Source organism: Leptosomus discolor, chromosome 6 (assembly GCF_034619465.1).
Source record: "Leptosomus discolor isolate bLepDis1 chromosome 6, bLepDis1.hap2, whole genome shotgun sequence".
Taxonomy (NCBI): domain Eukaryota; kingdom Metazoa; phylum Chordata; class Aves; order Leptosomiformes; family Leptosomidae; genus Leptosomus; species Leptosomus discolor.
Window position 1 is genome coordinate 40,415,234 of NC_141396.1, and position 17,806 is coordinate 40,433,039.

Here is a 17,806-nt window from a genome sequence, read left to right on the forward strand (position 1 = left end):
AAAAAAATATATGATGCATATGGATGCACTCCCTTGGTTCTTGTGGATCCCCTCAAAATCCATGTAGATTAGATACATTCCCATTTTCATTACAACAAAAGACTGGGCTCAATAGCTTTTTGAAGCAAATTGCTGCAACAATCCCCATTAAATGCCAAACTGTTTGGTTTAAATTACTTCTGTTGCTTTTTTTCCCCAGGAATTTTCTTAAGGCAGCAGCCACAAGTTGTCATTTAGGAAGTTCAGGCTAGACATGACAAAAAACTTACAGCAGTGCAACAGGTCGACTGGTGACTGACTCTCCATCCTTGGAAATTTTCTAGACTAGGCTGGACAAGGCAATGATGAATTTGCTCCAGCATCTGCAACAACCCCACTTCAAGCAGAAGGTCAGAGCAGAGACATTCAGAGCTCTCTTTCAGCCAATGTCGATCTGATTTTTGCCTAAATCCTGTATGTGAATCCCACCTCTCTCTAGTAAATTAAACTAATTTTTAAGAATTGTGCAATACAAGGGCCACTTTCTAGACTAAAATACACTTTCACTCTGGCACTAAGAACTGCTAAAAACCACTGTACAAACCTCCAGGTCACCTGAATAACAAGAATCAAATGCCTTTTTATGCTGCCTCTCAGTTTTCCTTAAGGCAGATATATTCAGAGAAAGCTTGAAGAGAGTCCTAAGAGAATTTTAGATGAGGATTTCAGATGCAAGATAGGAGAGAAAGTCACAACCAGACTCACCTTTACTTTAAAAGTACTACATTAACTTATGGTAATGTAAGATGTTGGAAATATCTACCTTCAAAACAGAATAATATTGAGTTTAAAATTCATTCCACCTCCTTCTGCAAAGTTTCAGCCATTACCGGAGGAAATTTCAAAATGTCCAAGGTCAAGATATTAACATTATAGGGAAGCCTACCCCAGCAGATGCAGTGGGTAACACGTAGTACCTCCCAGTTATTCGATGGAAGAAAGATTTACTCTACAGCTTCTGCATAAAAGCTTATGCATAATTTCTGCCAAGTCCTTCCAGGCTATTTATAGACTGATGCATACACTCCGCTCCTTTCAGCTTCCAAATATTTCCGTCGAGTTTTACCTTGCTTAATTCTTGTCCTTTCAGCACAGAGACAAGAAGACACTCCTGACCACTTCTGCAAACAAGTGTGTAGAGGAGCTGGCTCTAGACTGGAGTTGCACACCAGCTTGGCATGAAGGAGCTGCATGTCTTCAGTCTATAAAAGCAATTCCTTGACATGGAACTTTACATACATTTCCCTCTACCCGACCTAATTTCAGTTTGTTTGCTTTCTTCCCCTGGGTTAAATGTGACCTCATCCACTCAACTGTAGAAGACTAAAAATTATTTTGAAGGTTACAATCCAGGACCAGAAGATCATCTACATATTTCACATCCACTATCTCTACCACAGCCTGGTGAAAAAGTCACTCAGGCATTGCAGAAGACATGTAAGAAAAATATGAGTATCCTCACAATAATGCCTTTTGTTGATTTTTAGCTAGATTATCATTGGGCTTTTGCCAGTGTTACTGATTCTTCACTCAGAGTTGACTTGGGCTAATCCCCTCAACACCGAAGTTACCTAAGAGAATAGCTGGCTTAATTTGGAAGAAATTAAAAAAAACCTCATCTGTGACATCAGCACAGAAAATATTTTTTAAAAATGAAACACTAGGAAAATATAAAGTGCATTTGGACCCAAGAGAGCAAAGTCAAACCAACAAAACCATCACCTCTCTCTCCTTACTTAATGCTTAGCCCTGGTTGCCAACCTTATTTGCTTTTCACTATTTGTGGTCTCTGGTTGGGGGGGGCAGGGGGGCTGCGGGACAGAAATTACAGGACTCACATTATTGCACAGTTTAAGACAACTTCTTTGTAAAATCCACGAACATCTTGTATCTAAAATTACACTACAGAATGGGAAAATAAAATAGGACCTAGGACAAATGATGATTAACCTGCTGTAACAGCCATTATCATCTTTATAAGATCATGGCAAAAACTATTCTAAAATGTTCCAGCTTCTTCTCAATTCTATAATGAAAATATTTTTTCATTTAATTATAACACGGTTGAGGAAATAATGGAATTTAGCAAGTGCCTTAAAGATATGTGTTTTATAGCTTTAGATTTCAGGAATCAGGAATTTGATTGTACAAAGCCTAGAGGCTGGGGTGGGGGGAAAATCGCATTTGATAGCAATATAAAAATTATATGAATTTAAATCTCTGCCAGCCCCTTTAGCAGTCAGAGTGAAACTGCTTCATTAGGGAATTTCTGCCATACAAACCTATAACAGTTATTTCAGCCTGAACAAACCTAATATTAAACTGAGATGAAGGCTGGCCACAGCCTTAGTACTTATAAATGAGCTTTTTCCCTTTTTATTGAATATAAACACAATTAATTCTCTGAAAATGGCTGCTTTCAATCCAACACATGCAGCTTGTTTCCCCTCTCATACTGTTGGACTTGGGATGATTTGCATTGCATGGATGGCGTAACTCCTGCGAGCATCGTTTACATCTGCAAACTGACCATAATCACTCTGCATTTCAAAGAGCAAAAGCCTGCAGAGACCTTGGTAACAAACATGTATATTTGCTCAAATAAATATAGGAAGTAAATACTATAAGCAAATTTTCTAGAGGGTCTAGTGGTGAAGACATGCATATACCTTAATGATGGCAGGAACAATTTATTGTGTTGGCACCAAAATCTACATTCCAGTGATAACATGGTTCAGCCTAACGAAATGTTAGTGGGCCATTAAGCACTTATAAGGAGCACTCCTAAGTAACGCCACATGTAACAACCTGAATCTTCTGTGTTAAATAAACAGATACCTTAGATGAACACCCACAGTGATGTTGCTAATAAATAACACAGTCTCCTAATAGGAAAACCATTTAAAAAAAAAAAAAAAAAAGTCGACTTTCAGCTATTTATTATGGCAGCCAAACATAAAGGTAACCTGAGCTTTGCACATGAAGTCTTGATGCTGTAATGGGAGCCCTGCCACGTCTTGCAAAAGCTATGCTCAGATTGTGCCTTTGCCTAAAATAAGACATGACTTTGTTTAGTGATAACACAATCTATTTATTTTTAAATGTTAAAATGCTCAGGGTGATATTTTTAGCCAGCCTAGTTGCTCTCCAAGATCCCAGTGGTGAGACCGGCTCCAGATCCCCTTTTGGAGTCCCGGTGACACCTCACAGGGACAGGGACAGGCATAGGCAGGGACAACACATCGAGTACTTAAAAGTCTAACTGTATCATTTTCATGAACAGTCAATGCAACTTACTTCATGTTCAGAGGCTATAACCAAAACCAGAGACATCAGAGCCTGATCCGCCACCGTCGGCATGAACAGCCCCTCTACCAAGTCTTGAAATGGGGAAAAGATCTGTTCCGAGACTTAAAATTGATGTTAATAATAATTAAATTCAAAGAGGGTGTCTGGTAGACTGGTGACTGTCAAGAAATCATAGAAACATAGAATGGTTTGGGTTGGAAGGGACCTCAAAGATCATCTGGTTCCAACCCCCTGCCATGGCAGGGACACCTCCCACTAGACCAGGTTGCTCAAGACTCCATCCAACCTCCAGCAACTGCCAGGGATGGAGCACCCATGTATATATATAAAAATATATACAGTATAGTAATAGTACACAGTTTACAAAACTCCTTGTACTTATGGAGGGAAGATGAGGAGGAGAAAAGCAAACCTTAAGAGACTTGGTATAGAGGTCCTGCACCCAACGCCCAACCCCGGCGTGCATCTGCTCTGACACTAAAGCCATTTTTACAAAGGGTGGGTACCACATCTCACCTCTCTGGAGAGATTACCAAGTTGCCAGCCCAGGTAATGTTTCTTGTGCTGTGCTCATGCCTGGATTAGGAATTAATTTGTGATCATCGGTTTACAGGACACACAAGTACATCTCCCACTGCCAGTGCGGCAATCACTTGTTTACTGTCCTCAACAGTTAGACCCACCCAAAATGTAAAGCTTCCCACCCTGTAACAAAGTCACAAAAAAAGCTAAAAGCCAGCTAAAAAGGATGGAAAAACCCACAGACTTATCGCCGCGTTGCTACCAGGCTGGTATTACTTGTTGAGCAATGCTTTGCAGATGACAACACCAATCCATGTTTCAGCGTGAGCTACGAAGGTAATTAGCCCAGATATATATCACTAAATGCCTCCGTGGACATGACTTCTTTTTGCCGCTTATTAGCTATCAGTCTATGAGATCTGAATATTTTTTTTTTTCCCCAGCAGGACACAATACCTACATAATCATATACCGAGTTTTCCACAGCCATCTTCAGCTGCTTCCCCACCACCCTACCCCCTAGAACAAAGTGCGCTACGTTTGCTCTCCAACAGAAAGCATCTCCAGGATGTAAAACTGCCAGTGCCTGACGTGCTCCAAGAAAAGGAGCCATTTCTTTAATCAAAAAAAGCAACAAGGAAAAGAGGATTTCTCACTCCACCAACATTTTTACCTAGGATTACAGCAGGGTGCTTAAGCCATTACTTCTGCTCCCGGTTTCCAGCAAGATGGCAGCCACGCAGCCTCAAACTTTGCTCCCTTTTCTCAGCTGGGAAAGGGAAGGCACTAGAACCAAAGACTCTGGACTGTGAAAAGTTCAATTACTTGCTGAAGTGCTCCTCAAGGCAGTCCGCTGCTCAGGGGACAATCTGTAGCTTTGCGTAAGCCTCAGATTCTTTGCTCCAGACTTTGGAAATGCAACTGTGAAGTCAATCGGGTATGTATGATGTTATAGCTCTGTCACAGAGAGCGACTTTAGCCCATCATCAAGCACACTGCTCAGACAAAACAAGCCAGCAAACCAAAAAAAACCCCATATTAGACACTCGGGGCTCAAACAGATTCTTAAACTAAATGGCATAAAAGAGGTCATTGCTCTTTTGATGTCTTCTTGTCAATTTAAATGAGCATTACTTGAAAATGGTGAACTTAAAATGGTCTTAATACTGTACAGTTCCTAACAAAATAGAATTAAATAGGCAGACAAATAGCCAGCTCCAGTCCTATAAATATTTCATCCTTAATTTTGAGTGTGTCCCTGGCGGTCAACTATGTTACTTAATGGTTGGATGGCTGTAAGATAATATCTGGAGAATAGATGTTCATCACTAAGCTTCCCACTGGTAATTCTTATTATATGCAGCTGCTCAGAGGCTCTTTCCTTTTTTAGTCCCAAAGGAAATACAGTCAATGCTTCTGAGTGGGATTCAGCTGCCCTCTGTGAAGCTGGGATCCCATCCAGCCCAGCTGTCTGCATGTCCTGGGCAGCTCCGGAGGGGATAGACAACAAGTGAGTTTCAGCATAGGATGAATCACCCCTTGAAGGGTCACTGTGTCCCTAGTAAACCTGTAGACTACTGACCCCTAAGCAAAATTGGGTGGGATATGCAGCTCTCTGGGGAAAAAAAGTCTATAAATTAGAAGGGATATTGATTATTTCATGGTGTTGCAGAACTATGCAATCAATCCAACTTCCCTTAAGTGCCAATTTATCCAGTTTCAGTGTTGCTACACAATATGACTCTTCTTAACTCATAACCTACTGTGTTACTATGAGCAAAACTGCCATCAGGACTCTGAGTTTGCTGCACGTAGGAGATAACCTGTAGCCAGAGGCCAATGCTGGAGAATGTCAGGGTTGGGATCCTGATGGGCGGGAGAGCTCAGACAGGGAACGAGGTCATTGAAGGATGACATGTTACAGAAAAGTCATCCTAAAAATAGCAAGCCTATAATGGTGAAGACCCTTTTCCCCAGTTGAATAACCTGGATGACATAAATTAAATCAAAAAGTCATTATGTAGTGCTCGTAACGCTGAATATGAAAGCATGATTAAGATTATAACAAGTTATTAGAAATGTGTACTAAATGGGAATTTTCACCAACTTCTTCCAAGGATGGGGGCTTAATTTAGTATATTATGGCTAAATCATGACTGTGTTAAAATCACTAGCTAATTTAAATGACCTACCCTTTGTATTTAAATTACTCAGCATACAAAATGAAAGCCATGAAAATATATTATTCTCTGGTGTTAGAGGTGGAATTATTTTAATATGCTTCTATAAGGAACGTTCTACTATTTTTAAATCACGAGGCTTAATAGTAAGTATCTCATATTATGATGGTGCCTTATAATGATCACAAAATGACTAGGCGCTGTATCCCAATACCAGCTTACTATGCATCTTTGCAGAAAAAACTCTCAATTTTCTATGCATGAAAAATGTATAAATGACAGCTATTTTATATGGAGTTACAAGCCTGACACACAAGACCAAATCCATCTCGGGTATAAAAAGGAGATTTCAAGAGGAGCCACTTCATCTTACACTGTAGTAAGTTTGTTTATAAATTAAAGCAGCCGTCCTGCTGGCTGCCATGAGCAGGCATTGTTTTTTTAACACCATTAAATATGACGACACTCAAAGATGTACATTTGAATGTGTGCATAGCTGCGTAATTGATATAGGAGTTAGGCAAAAAAGCCCCAAAAAATGTAGAGCATTTTTTGCTCTTTTTTTTTTTTTTTCCTCTATGATTACATATTGTGGTAAACTTGCTCTGAGGCTTAGCTCACATGAATTATCTTGTCTGCATCACGGGTAGTTAGGCAGAGCATCTGGCAGGCTGCGACTTTGCAGCATCCTCAGCAGTAATTCGTACTTCTGCCTCTGCATCCCTGGTAGGCAACTTCAGTTTTGTTTTTCTTTTGGTTTTTTTTTGTTTTTTTTTTTTGAGGAAGTCAAGAGAATTAGAATTCGGTGATGTATTTTTCAGTTCCACTTAATGCTTACAAACCTAAACAGAGCTAGCAGGAGTATTTTGATGGAAGCATTTTCTCAAGAAAACTCGTGATTTCCTCTGGAGGTCGTCTTCAGGGCTTTTTTTCCTCTCCTCTCCCTATTAACACATTTATTTTGGGTTATGGATTTTTTTTTGCAACTGGCAACATTTGTCATAAACCAGCATTTTGACAAAAGCATCATAATTTTTTAATTTTAGGCCAAAATGTTTTGATTCAGTTGTCAGTTGTCATTGTTGACAGTTATAAGTGGACACAAAGGCCTTATTGTTCAAGATGTAAAAACCCCAAAATTGTACAAGTTGCTACAGGACAGAAGTTAGGTGGGGTGGGTTTGGTTTGGCTTTTTTGTTTGTTTGTTTTCTTTTTATCTTTTGCATAATACAGGTGTTCTCTGCAAAAAAAAAAAAAAAACAAAAAAACCAACCCGAACCCAAAACCCCACAAACCATAAAAAGAGGCAATGGCAAGAGTTTGGAGGATTCAGCCAGCACTAGGAGATGCCTTCAGCCCTTCCAGTCTATTTCACATCTTCCAAATGAGAAATGCAACTGCAGTCTTAGGTTTACATCCTTTTAAGTAAGCAAGTACCACCAGATATTCCCTGCAATCATTTCTGTCACTAACGAGTTTCACTCATCCCAGTGCATACAAGAGGATACATCCTCCAAATTGTGCTATTTTGAAAACTTCATAAGAAGAACGTGTACTTTTATATGAATAGTGATGTAGCAGCTTTGTTATCTAATAAAAGGCAACAATCTAATACCTCCGTGGTATTTCCCATGCATTACCTGTTTCAGCAATAGGGTTTCTCTCAAGCTCTGAAACAACGCTAAGACAAAAAGACATCAGAAAAATTCTCAGAGACATTAACTGCAGTAAGTATAATCAAATATATTCATAACTATAAAACCTCTGTAATTCCGCTTTCCTCCATCTGGCACAATCTTGTTGCCCGATGTTATACATATTTTAAAGTCAGCGTGAGGAATATTGTGCTTGCTGATGCTGTAGGACTGCATCCTCAAAGAAAAGCAATATACAGTTTTAGTTCCCAGGCTATGATTCAGATCTATTAATAAGCTGCGCTTTTATAAACTTAACAATTATTATCTTTAAGACCCTAAACAACCTGATTATTTATTAACTACACTTGAGTCATGAAGTTGGCTCTGAGCATAATTTCCCTGTAGAAACTGGAGCAACTTTATTTATGTACTTTTTTGTCTGAACAGTAGTAAAATTTTGAACTTATTGCTAATTGTTTCCTAATGGCTATTTTTCCCAAAAGTAGTTTTTGTTGGATAGAGTAAATAAAAAGCCAGACATTTGTTTTTCTCTATGACAATAAATAAAAAAGGCGTATTTTGTGCATAAGCCTTCTATTAATACGATTGTCTATATTCCTTCAGTAACTGATGTATTTTCATGATCATGTATTTTATGAAAACAGGCTTGTGAAATGCAAAGCAGCCGCTCAAAATACAGCATGAGGCAAGCGATTGATAAGGCACAAAAGACTCCAATTTTGGTGTTTACTGATCTTGCTGAAGTACATAATCATTTGTTTTTCCTTCTTAATGCGGCGTTTACTGTCACTTGACTGAAATGGGTTTTGTTCAGTGTTATCATAAAATAAAGCTGCATTTCATTTCCAAGTCAATTGCCCTGAAATTCAAGAAATTTGGAAGCAAGATACTTAACAATGGGGAAAATCAAGAAGCTGAAAACCCTTGATTCATCATCTCACCACTTAATTCCAGCCCTACTCAACCTTTTTAAGTGATGATCTAAACACAGGCATTGCAAGAGCCTTTAAGGGTATGATTTTTTGCAGTTGCTCTCCTTGGTGTATTACTTTGGTCCTAAAGAAAACCCTTTGCCTGTTCAAGCCCAAAATAATAGTTCTTGTTTAACTTGCCACATGGAACAAATCTGAAAAGCTGCACGGCTTTTTGGGAAGATGCACCAACACCTGGTGGACTAAGATGTTACCAGCTTTCCATATCATCAGCACACAAATTAGTAAAAAATCTCAAATTATTGACTGAACAGCTGTTTGTCAAAATGCAGAACAATACTGCAGTGTTAGCTCCAGTTCCAAATATATTTATATAAAATGTGTGGTTCTTGTTAAAGAAAAAGTAGGACTGAGTTCCACAGATCTTACAGTCATTTAAGATGCTAGAAACTGTAAACATAGTAAAGAAAAATCATTATTTGTCTTTACACTGGCTTGTTGCCATGTCTATAGTCTTAGACAACAGACTCTTGAGCGCTCTGCAAATCAAGAAGTCAACTGCACATCTGAGAACTTGGAGGCATCTTGTAAGAGAGGCAGATGGCCTATCAAAAAAAAAACCCCTCACCCTAAAATCAGCATTTCTTCTCATACTGCACACTTAAACTTTGGAACTAATTGCCACAGAAGGTCGTGGATTTTACAACCACTTGCACATGTTTGAAAAGTAAGTTGAAAACACACCAAGGATTATAAATTGCCATCCACCCAAGGGTGTTGGGAGAGCTGGCTGATGGTGTTATGAAGCTGCTCTCCAGAATCTTTAAGACGTTGTGGAAATTGGGAGACATGCCTGAGGACTGGAGGAGGGCTAATGTCACCCCTATCTACAAAAAGGGTTCCAGGGAGGACCCGGGTAATTATAGACTCATTAGCCTCACGTCAATCCCTGGGAAAGTTATGGAGCAAATCCTCCTGGGGACTATCACAAGGAAACTGAAGCATGTGTTTTGGAAAAGCCAACATGGATTCACCAGGGGCAAATCATGCTTAACAAACCTGACCGTTTTCTATGACAAAGTAACCCACTTGGTAGATGCAGGGTGAGCCATGGACTTCGTCTACCTGGATTTCTCCAAGGCTTTTGACACAGTCTCCCACAGCCTCCTCCTTGAAACACTGACACGTTACAACATAGACAAGTAGTCTGTGCAGTGGGTAGGGAACTGGCTGACAGGTCGCACCCAGAGGGTGGTAGTAAATAGTTCATTCTCAAACTGGCAACCAGTCACAAGTGCAGTCCCCCAGGTGCCACGGGGGGGAGGGGGGCGGGGGGCAATGCTGTTTAATATCTTCATGAGTGATTTGGATGTTGGGATCAAGAGCACCCTGATGAAGTTTGCAGATGACACCAGAATGAGTGGGGTGGTTGACACTCCAGAAGGGAAAGCCAGCCTCCAGAAAGACCTGGACAGGCTGGAGGAGTGGGCTAGCAGGAACCTTATGAAGTTCAACATGGACAAGTGTAAGGTCTTCCACCCAGGAATACATAACCCAGGAACGCAACTCAGACTGGGATCCACCTGGCTGGAGAGCAGCCCTGTGGAAAAGGACCTGGGGGGTCTTGGTGAACAACAAGGTCAACATGAGTGAACAGTGGGCCGCAGAGGCAAAGAAAGCCAACAGGATGCTGGGTTAAATTAACAAGGACATCACCAGCAGAGATAAAGAAGTCATTATCCTGCTCTACTCAGCGCTGGTCAGACCACACCTTGAGTACTGCGTTCAGGTTTGGTCCCCACTATACAAAAAAGATGTGGACAAGCTCGAAAAGGTCCAGAAAAGGGCCATGAAGATGATCAGAGGACTGGAAGACCTGCCATATGAAGAAAGGCTGAGAAAACTGGGTTTGTTCAGCCTTGAGAAGAGAAGGCTTAGGGGACACCTTATTACCATGTACCAGTACATAAATGGTGGCTAACAAGAAGATGGAGACTCCCTTTTTACAAGGAGTCACATGGAAAAGACAAGGTGTAATGGATACAAGTTACTCCTGGAGAGATTCCAGTTGGACTCCATAAGAAACTTTTTCACCATGAGGACAATTAGACATTGGAATAATCCCCCAAGGGAAGTGGTGGATTCCCCTATGTCGGACAGTTTTAAGATTCAGCTTGACAGGGTGCTGGGCCATATCACTTAAACTATATTTTTTCCTTGAAAGGTTGGACAAGATGTCCCTTCCAACCTCGTATTCTATGATTCTATGAAATTATTAAAGCCACCAGCTCTGGTTCAGGACGTTCTTCAGCAATTGATTCTGGCTGCTGTAAAAGATACTACACCAGGGCAGACGGACCTTTGCTTTCACCTGCTATGATCCAGTCTGTATTCTTATTTAAGACAAGAATAGTCAATCATATCAATTCATTCCTGTCGGAAAAGCATAAAGCAACCTTCATCTTGGTAGTGACAACACGGCACTCCCAGGCAGGATGCTGTTAGAAGATTTATTTTTGCTAGGTGACGAAGGCATAGCAACACTTTTGTGAATTAGAGCACACCTAACAACAATCGGGGTGAACCTGCCAGCTCATTTTAAAAGGCTTTGGATGAGTCCCTTAACTGGGAGCCTCTTCCCTGCCAGGGAACTTAGTGGCGCATCAAGAGTTTTTGGGAACCAGATGAAGACAGTCACTGCAAGCTCCTTCACACGGCAATGTAACATTGGCTTGTGTTTTATGAAGAAATGAAGGGTGAAGAATGTGTACTTCGAGAATGTAAAGCAGCAACATCAGCAATCAATACATGCTTGCAATAATGTAATTAAACAAATCGCATGAAGATTTCATAATTTACTTTGCAACAGCAGTATCATAACATGTCCTCATCTGTGTCAGAGCGGTGCCCTATCTAAGGGCTTTGAGACCGGGGCACCCAAACACCAGAAGCCAGCCTTGGCAGGAAAGAGAGACATTTTAGTAGTGTTTCATTACTGCCACGGTGTGCCATTAGGAGACCAATCAGACCAAAGGTCCACATGGCCATCTCTTCTGACCTGAACGGGGGCCAGATGCCTGCAGGAAGAAAGCCAACCCCACGGGGAACCATATGGTGACACTGACTTGGTGTCACTTTGCCTCCTCGCTCCCAGCTGTTGGGGGTATGAGCTCTGACCCTTCAAAGCCTCCAGGAGGGTTTTGTTTCAGGGGTTTGCCAACAGCTTTTCCAAACCCTTCAAAAGCTGCTGGTGTTCCCTGTGTTTCGGGGCAATGGGTCAAAATCCATCAATCATTAGCCCCAGCTCCCACCTCTGAGGTCTCACCTGATTCTATGGGTGCGGATCTACCCAGGGAGGGGAGGAGGATGGGAAATACAGCCGTAACAGCTGAAATACCTTTTAAGATCACTGAACACTTGTAATAAATGTAAAAAGCAGCTAATGTAATGGACAAAATAACTTCCAGCCGGTCCTTGGAGGCCGTATGTCACATTCACAGTCCATGAGCTATGCACATGGTATTGCAGGTGCCAGCTAGGAGAAGGGCTACAAAACACCCTGGACTTAAAGAAAGCCCCATTATTTTGCAACAAGGGTGATAAATAGTGCTTCCCAACTTGTTTCCTCCTATTAGCCGAAGTTTTTGGTTGTTTTTAGACTCATTCTCTTGCACATCAACATCTGAAGCACTGCTTCAATTTTTATGATGACAACCACCACCACTATATATATATATAACTTCATCTCCACTGGGCTCCTGGCTGGAAAACTACATTATCCTGAACTGATTTTCTGCTCTATGGCTGGTTTTGTTTCTTTTTCTTCTTTCCCCTGTTCCTAACCAGGCTGAAATGGGAATAGTGAATCTCTTTGCGTTGTGCCCCCTGGCATGATAGGTCAGCAAGGAACAGCTTCGTGTCAAGGCCGTGAGCATGAGGAATCGCTGTAGGTGGGACCCTTCCATAATTCTCCCAGCCAGGACCACACTCATTTTCCCCTCCCTTTTCCATCACAGATCCCGTTTGCTCTCTTACACCGTAATTTTGCTGCATTCCAGACCCCTCCCCAACACTCTGGTGGCTGGCTGCCTCTTTCCCAAGCACACTGCTTGCAACAGAAGGACTAGTACTTCTCCCTGGAGAAAGTACTATACAGAAATTATCTATATATTCCATAGGATATATATATCTTTTATATATACATATTTTTAATATATTTTTTTATATATCTCTGTCTTACAATGCCACCCTGAGATGAGACTCCTGTTTGCCACATATATACTTATGCGACTGCCTCCATGTCATAGAGCAATAAACATTTCCAATCCTCCACCCCAGTCTCTTTTCCCAATAAAATTCAAGACAATCAGGTTAATAGTCAGCAGATGGTAAATTTTTAGTGGAAGCATGGTATCGTGAGGAAGGTGACTGATGAAGACGAAACGTGACTCCTACATTCACTGAGAAGTTCAGTCAAGGACATTGAAAAAGCTTTTCTAGACACAACTGTTCAGGCATAGCGATTCCTGAGAGAAATGACAGGGTATTTAGCAAATTAAATCCTCTTAGATACCTCCCAACAGGTGATTTGTAATAAGCAGAAATTTGTGTGTGTAAAATAAAAGGAAGAATAGGCAATGTTTGACAGCAAGGGAGTGTGAAAAATACCCTGTTTTACTGTGACAGTGAAGATCAGTCTGAACAGGAGCATCCATTTAACAAAATATAATAAAATAAAATAAAAGCCACTCCAGCCTGCACTTTTCCTTTCCAGAACAGCCAAGGTGGCTGTGAAGCATACAGGGTACTGCGTGTGTCTTGCACAACCTAAAATATTTGAAGATGCCAGCTTGCAAATCCATTTTACCATTTACCAAGCTAGCTACTTTCTAACTGCTGAGAAGCTGTCTTATTCCCCCTGAGTAAGTAAATCCCTGGAGTCCTTCAAAAGTTATTAGTGAGCAACAGGGGAAAAGAATTTCTGCAAAAAAAGAAATGGAACAGGTAAGAAATAAGATAGAAAGGGCAAGAAAGAAGATAGCAGGGCAGCAAGGTGGGGCACTTAAACAGTTTTCCAGGTTTTGGCAATCAAGTTTTTAACAACAACCCTAATTTTTCAGTTCGTATCTGGGAAAAGGAGTAATGCAAAGGTCAGTTTAGCAGTAGCATCATTGCAACTACACAGAGGCAAACTCAGAATTAGAGCAGGGAGAAGAGGAGCATGAGTTGGACGCCAGCAACTCTTGCAGCATTTATAGAGATTTAATAAAACCGATTAATTCTGGAGTCTGACTCATAACCCTGGCTGCAGCAAGAGAAAACAACCATATATTAGAAAAAGAAATTAATTGATAGCATTGCCAATTCTCTAATGTCCTGTTTATTGATGTGTCACCAATTTCAGCCATCAGCTACAGGACCTTTTAGAAAGTTTTCAGGATTTTATTCAGTTCCTACATTAATTTATGAATAAAAGCTCTGACATTGCCAGCTCCAATTCTGCTTTAAAGAGGCACTAATATTTCCCTGTGCATGACTACTTTTTTGTCATGCCTGATGACAACATCGCCACAGCAATTCACTCTATTGTAAATGGGAAATACAGTACCAAGTTTTCAGATGGTCACCAAGGAAATTGTCTTTTGACACTCCTGCCCATACAGATACATACTGTTTTACTGCTCCTGCGAATTATCAGTGCACAAAACATACCCCAGGGATTTTGGAGAGTTAGAGGAGAGATGGTTTCTGTAACATTGGGAAAATAACTACACAGGAGCCTCCAGAGGCAGAGATATAAATGGGAAATAGTACAAATGTTCTTGAAAGGAAGATGTATGTTATGTCCCATGAGAGACAGGTACTACCATACTCATTTTCAAATCATTGCAAAGGTGGCAAAAAAATTATATGTAAATGTTACAGTAGCTTAAATATCACTACAATTGTCATGGCAAAGCATCTCCTGATTGTCCCAAAGACCACAATTTCTTCTTCACCCTATGCACCACAAATCCATTTTGAAAAAATAATAATAAATTAAAAAATCTGTATTTTATTAATTACAAATGAGAAGGAAGAAGGGAGGACACTCTCTGGCCAGGGCTCTCTGCGCCAACAGAAGCTTCCTCCAGCGGTCCCATCTGTGAGACAACCCACCACAACCCTGAAGGCAGGAAGGCTTCCCACATTCCCACACCTTTTCCATACACTGTGCCCTAAAATAATTCATACCAGTCACCAAGATGCCCTCATCTCCTCAAACTGACTGTCACCCTGCTACAGTTTTGCTTGTGGTCAAGTGACTATGTGTTTTGCTTTGGCTTAATTACATCACAAACACGTTTGATTTGATCTAGAAATCAACACAATTGAAGATGTTAAACTAAATGAAAACCAAAACATTTCATTATGTTCAAAGTCAGCTCACATGGCCAAACGAAGAAACTAAGCTGCTTTCAAAATAAAACTGAGTTTCCACAACCGTATTTTGCCTCAGGAGTGCCCACCCTGGCCACACTGAAGTAGCTGCCTCTTCTGATAGCTGCTCAGATGCTCCTCTCAAATACAACAGCCTCGAAATACAGTAAAACAGCCTTAAAACGAGCAGCTATTTTCATCTTAATACGTGGAAAACATCTTTGCTAAAACCTGTTCATATATTTGCGTAAAGTTTAAATCAAAGTGTGGCATCTATATTTCCATTACTTTGTTCAGTACAACGCACTCCCAGCATTTATATTTATGCATGCATATGTAAAACAGATACACATACATTGTGGAGGCCAGGGCAAGCCCCATCTCAGCTTCAACCTGAGCTACTCTCCCAAATTCTTCCTCTCTTGCCACTACCCAGGAGACCCCTCCTTTAAAAGCCAATGCACTTGCCAGAAAATCCCAGCTATTGGACCTCAAGAGTTGGCCAGCTTGGTCAAAGTGTTATGAACAGAACTGTGAATATTTCTTTCAAAATATCTGTCCTGCTCACCCAGGTGGGCTCCATCACCACCTCTCCAAAACATCAGTCCTCTGCCGTGTGCCACCACTCTTTTGCCCCACCGCTCTTTTGCTCCTCCTGAACCCCAAAACTGGGTGAAACCCTCAGCACCTGAAACAACAGCTCTACCTAAATGCCACATACAACAGCCTTATAAAATGTTTTCTTTCCAATTAAGAAAACATGAGAAAAAAAAAACCTGTTTGTGAGTACACTGTAAATTATGTATTGCTATACTGTAAATTATACATTTGCTATCTCAGCGCCAATTAGCCAGAAAGGTAAGAGAGCGGCATAACAGTTGGGAGCCATAAGTATTACTGTAAAATGATATGGCTGATCATTTCATGACTTGTTTTGCTCCTGCTGGTGTGTAATGGGATACTGCGAAATAATGTGTGCCATCTGGTGTGAGCGTGAAAAACAGAATAATGTGTATTGTCACCTGACGTCTAAGTCAGTATACATCTTTCTGTGAGATACTAGAAGACATTTGTTATCTGTCCTCCTGCTGTGCAGCACTACACTGCATGGACGCTGAACTATTATTTCATATTGTCAGGTAGAAACATCTTTTCCTTGTTTCCTACACATATGAAATCACAACATCATTTAACAGCGTGTTATTAAGTATTGCTAAGCAAATCCCAGTAAAGTTTTGAAAAATTAGTCCAAGATGAAAAAGTAATGAAAATACACTAAAAATTTGAGTTTATTTTGAGCTCTCAGCCATAACTGTATTTTACAGTAGTAGAAACAGCCTAAAGGTTTCCCAAGTTGCTGAACAGTGATGTCTTACACAGTCCTAAAAGATACCCATTTAGTAGTAATTTATTGAGCTGCTGGATGCTTTACATTACAATATTTTCACACTATTCAATTTAAATCTAGCTACAGAACTACTGAGCTTATTAGCACACTGGAGGTCTGGTACTTCAGGTATGCCGTTTCCCTAGCAAAAAAATATGTCAGTATTAGGCTTTCCTCACACACTGAGAACTTACTCTCAATTATTACGTTTCCATTTAGTTTCAGAAGATCAAAGTTACTATTTAGTGACTATTTAGTGACTATTTAAACACATACCAGACAAGTATTTATTGTAAATCAACAACTCAGTCTGAGCCAGTTAGCCAAAATACTCTATTTGAAATACTGAGAAATTCTCATCGTGGCGGTACTGTGTGACACTAGAACTGCTAAGGATGCAAGGTAGGAAATCCCTTTTTCCCCCCCATATCAGGTTTTCTTCAAAAGATTACTTTGTTTGGCACACTACTGCCTGCTCTCACTATTAGAGTGGATGCCTTTTAAGAACACACCAGCTCTAAGAATCAAGCTTCTGTGAGGCTCTAAACAAATAAAGAAAAAAATTGTTTCTATTTTACATGTTTGTGGGGGCAAATTTAAAATTATAGTCATCTCCATCTTAGTATTAAAAAAGTAACTAAAATAAGGACATTTATTTAATAACAATATTATTTTATAATTAAGGTACAGATTTGGAGGGGCAAGACTTGAGTTTTTTGCTGGATACAACTCCCTGGCTGCCAAGAAGCGACATGAAATTTGGCCTTCAAGTGTTCTGCTGCCTTCTTTTTGGAAGAAGACTGATTTAGGAGGGATTGAACACGTCACCACAGCATCAAAGAGAAGACTAATAGCTCTTATGCATAGGTAAGTACCCAGGCTGGGACGAGTTTTTGTCCATTAAGATGAATGGGTGCCCCAAATTCCTGCCTAAAGCACATGTTTTACTATTCCTATTCTTATTCTTCCCTATGGAAATGAAGCATATTTTTATAATAATCATCCTTTGAATACGGATTTACAGTTTCTCTTCTTTTAGTTCATCCCCAAAGGAAAATGTTTCTATAAAACAGGTCACTCACATACAACTCCCACCTCCATCAAAATCATATATACACCATAAGACAATTTAAAAACCACCACCACTGCCCTGCCTTCAGCCATCCACCCCACTCAAGAAGATCACAATTATGCTCTTACCGTACATGAAAAATACTCCAGAGTCGCAAAATGTCAAACATTTTGACCTCCAAATGCATGGTCAGGGAAGACAGTGAAATGATAAACTATTTTCTGATGTCTACAAACACAGTAAGATCTACACTTGGCCACTCAACTGCAGAACAAACCTTATTTCCC

At 40.4% G+C, this 17,806-nt stretch overlaps 1 protein-coding gene across 2 annotated transcripts in view; it reads right to left on the bottom strand.

Annotated features, from left to right (window-relative positions):
- PRKG1 (protein kinase cGMP-dependent 1) overlaps positions 1 to 17,806 on the bottom strand; it is a 527,430-nt gene that overhangs the window by 99,118 nt on the left and 410,506 nt on the right. The gene's annotated exons all lie outside the window — the stretch shown is intronic.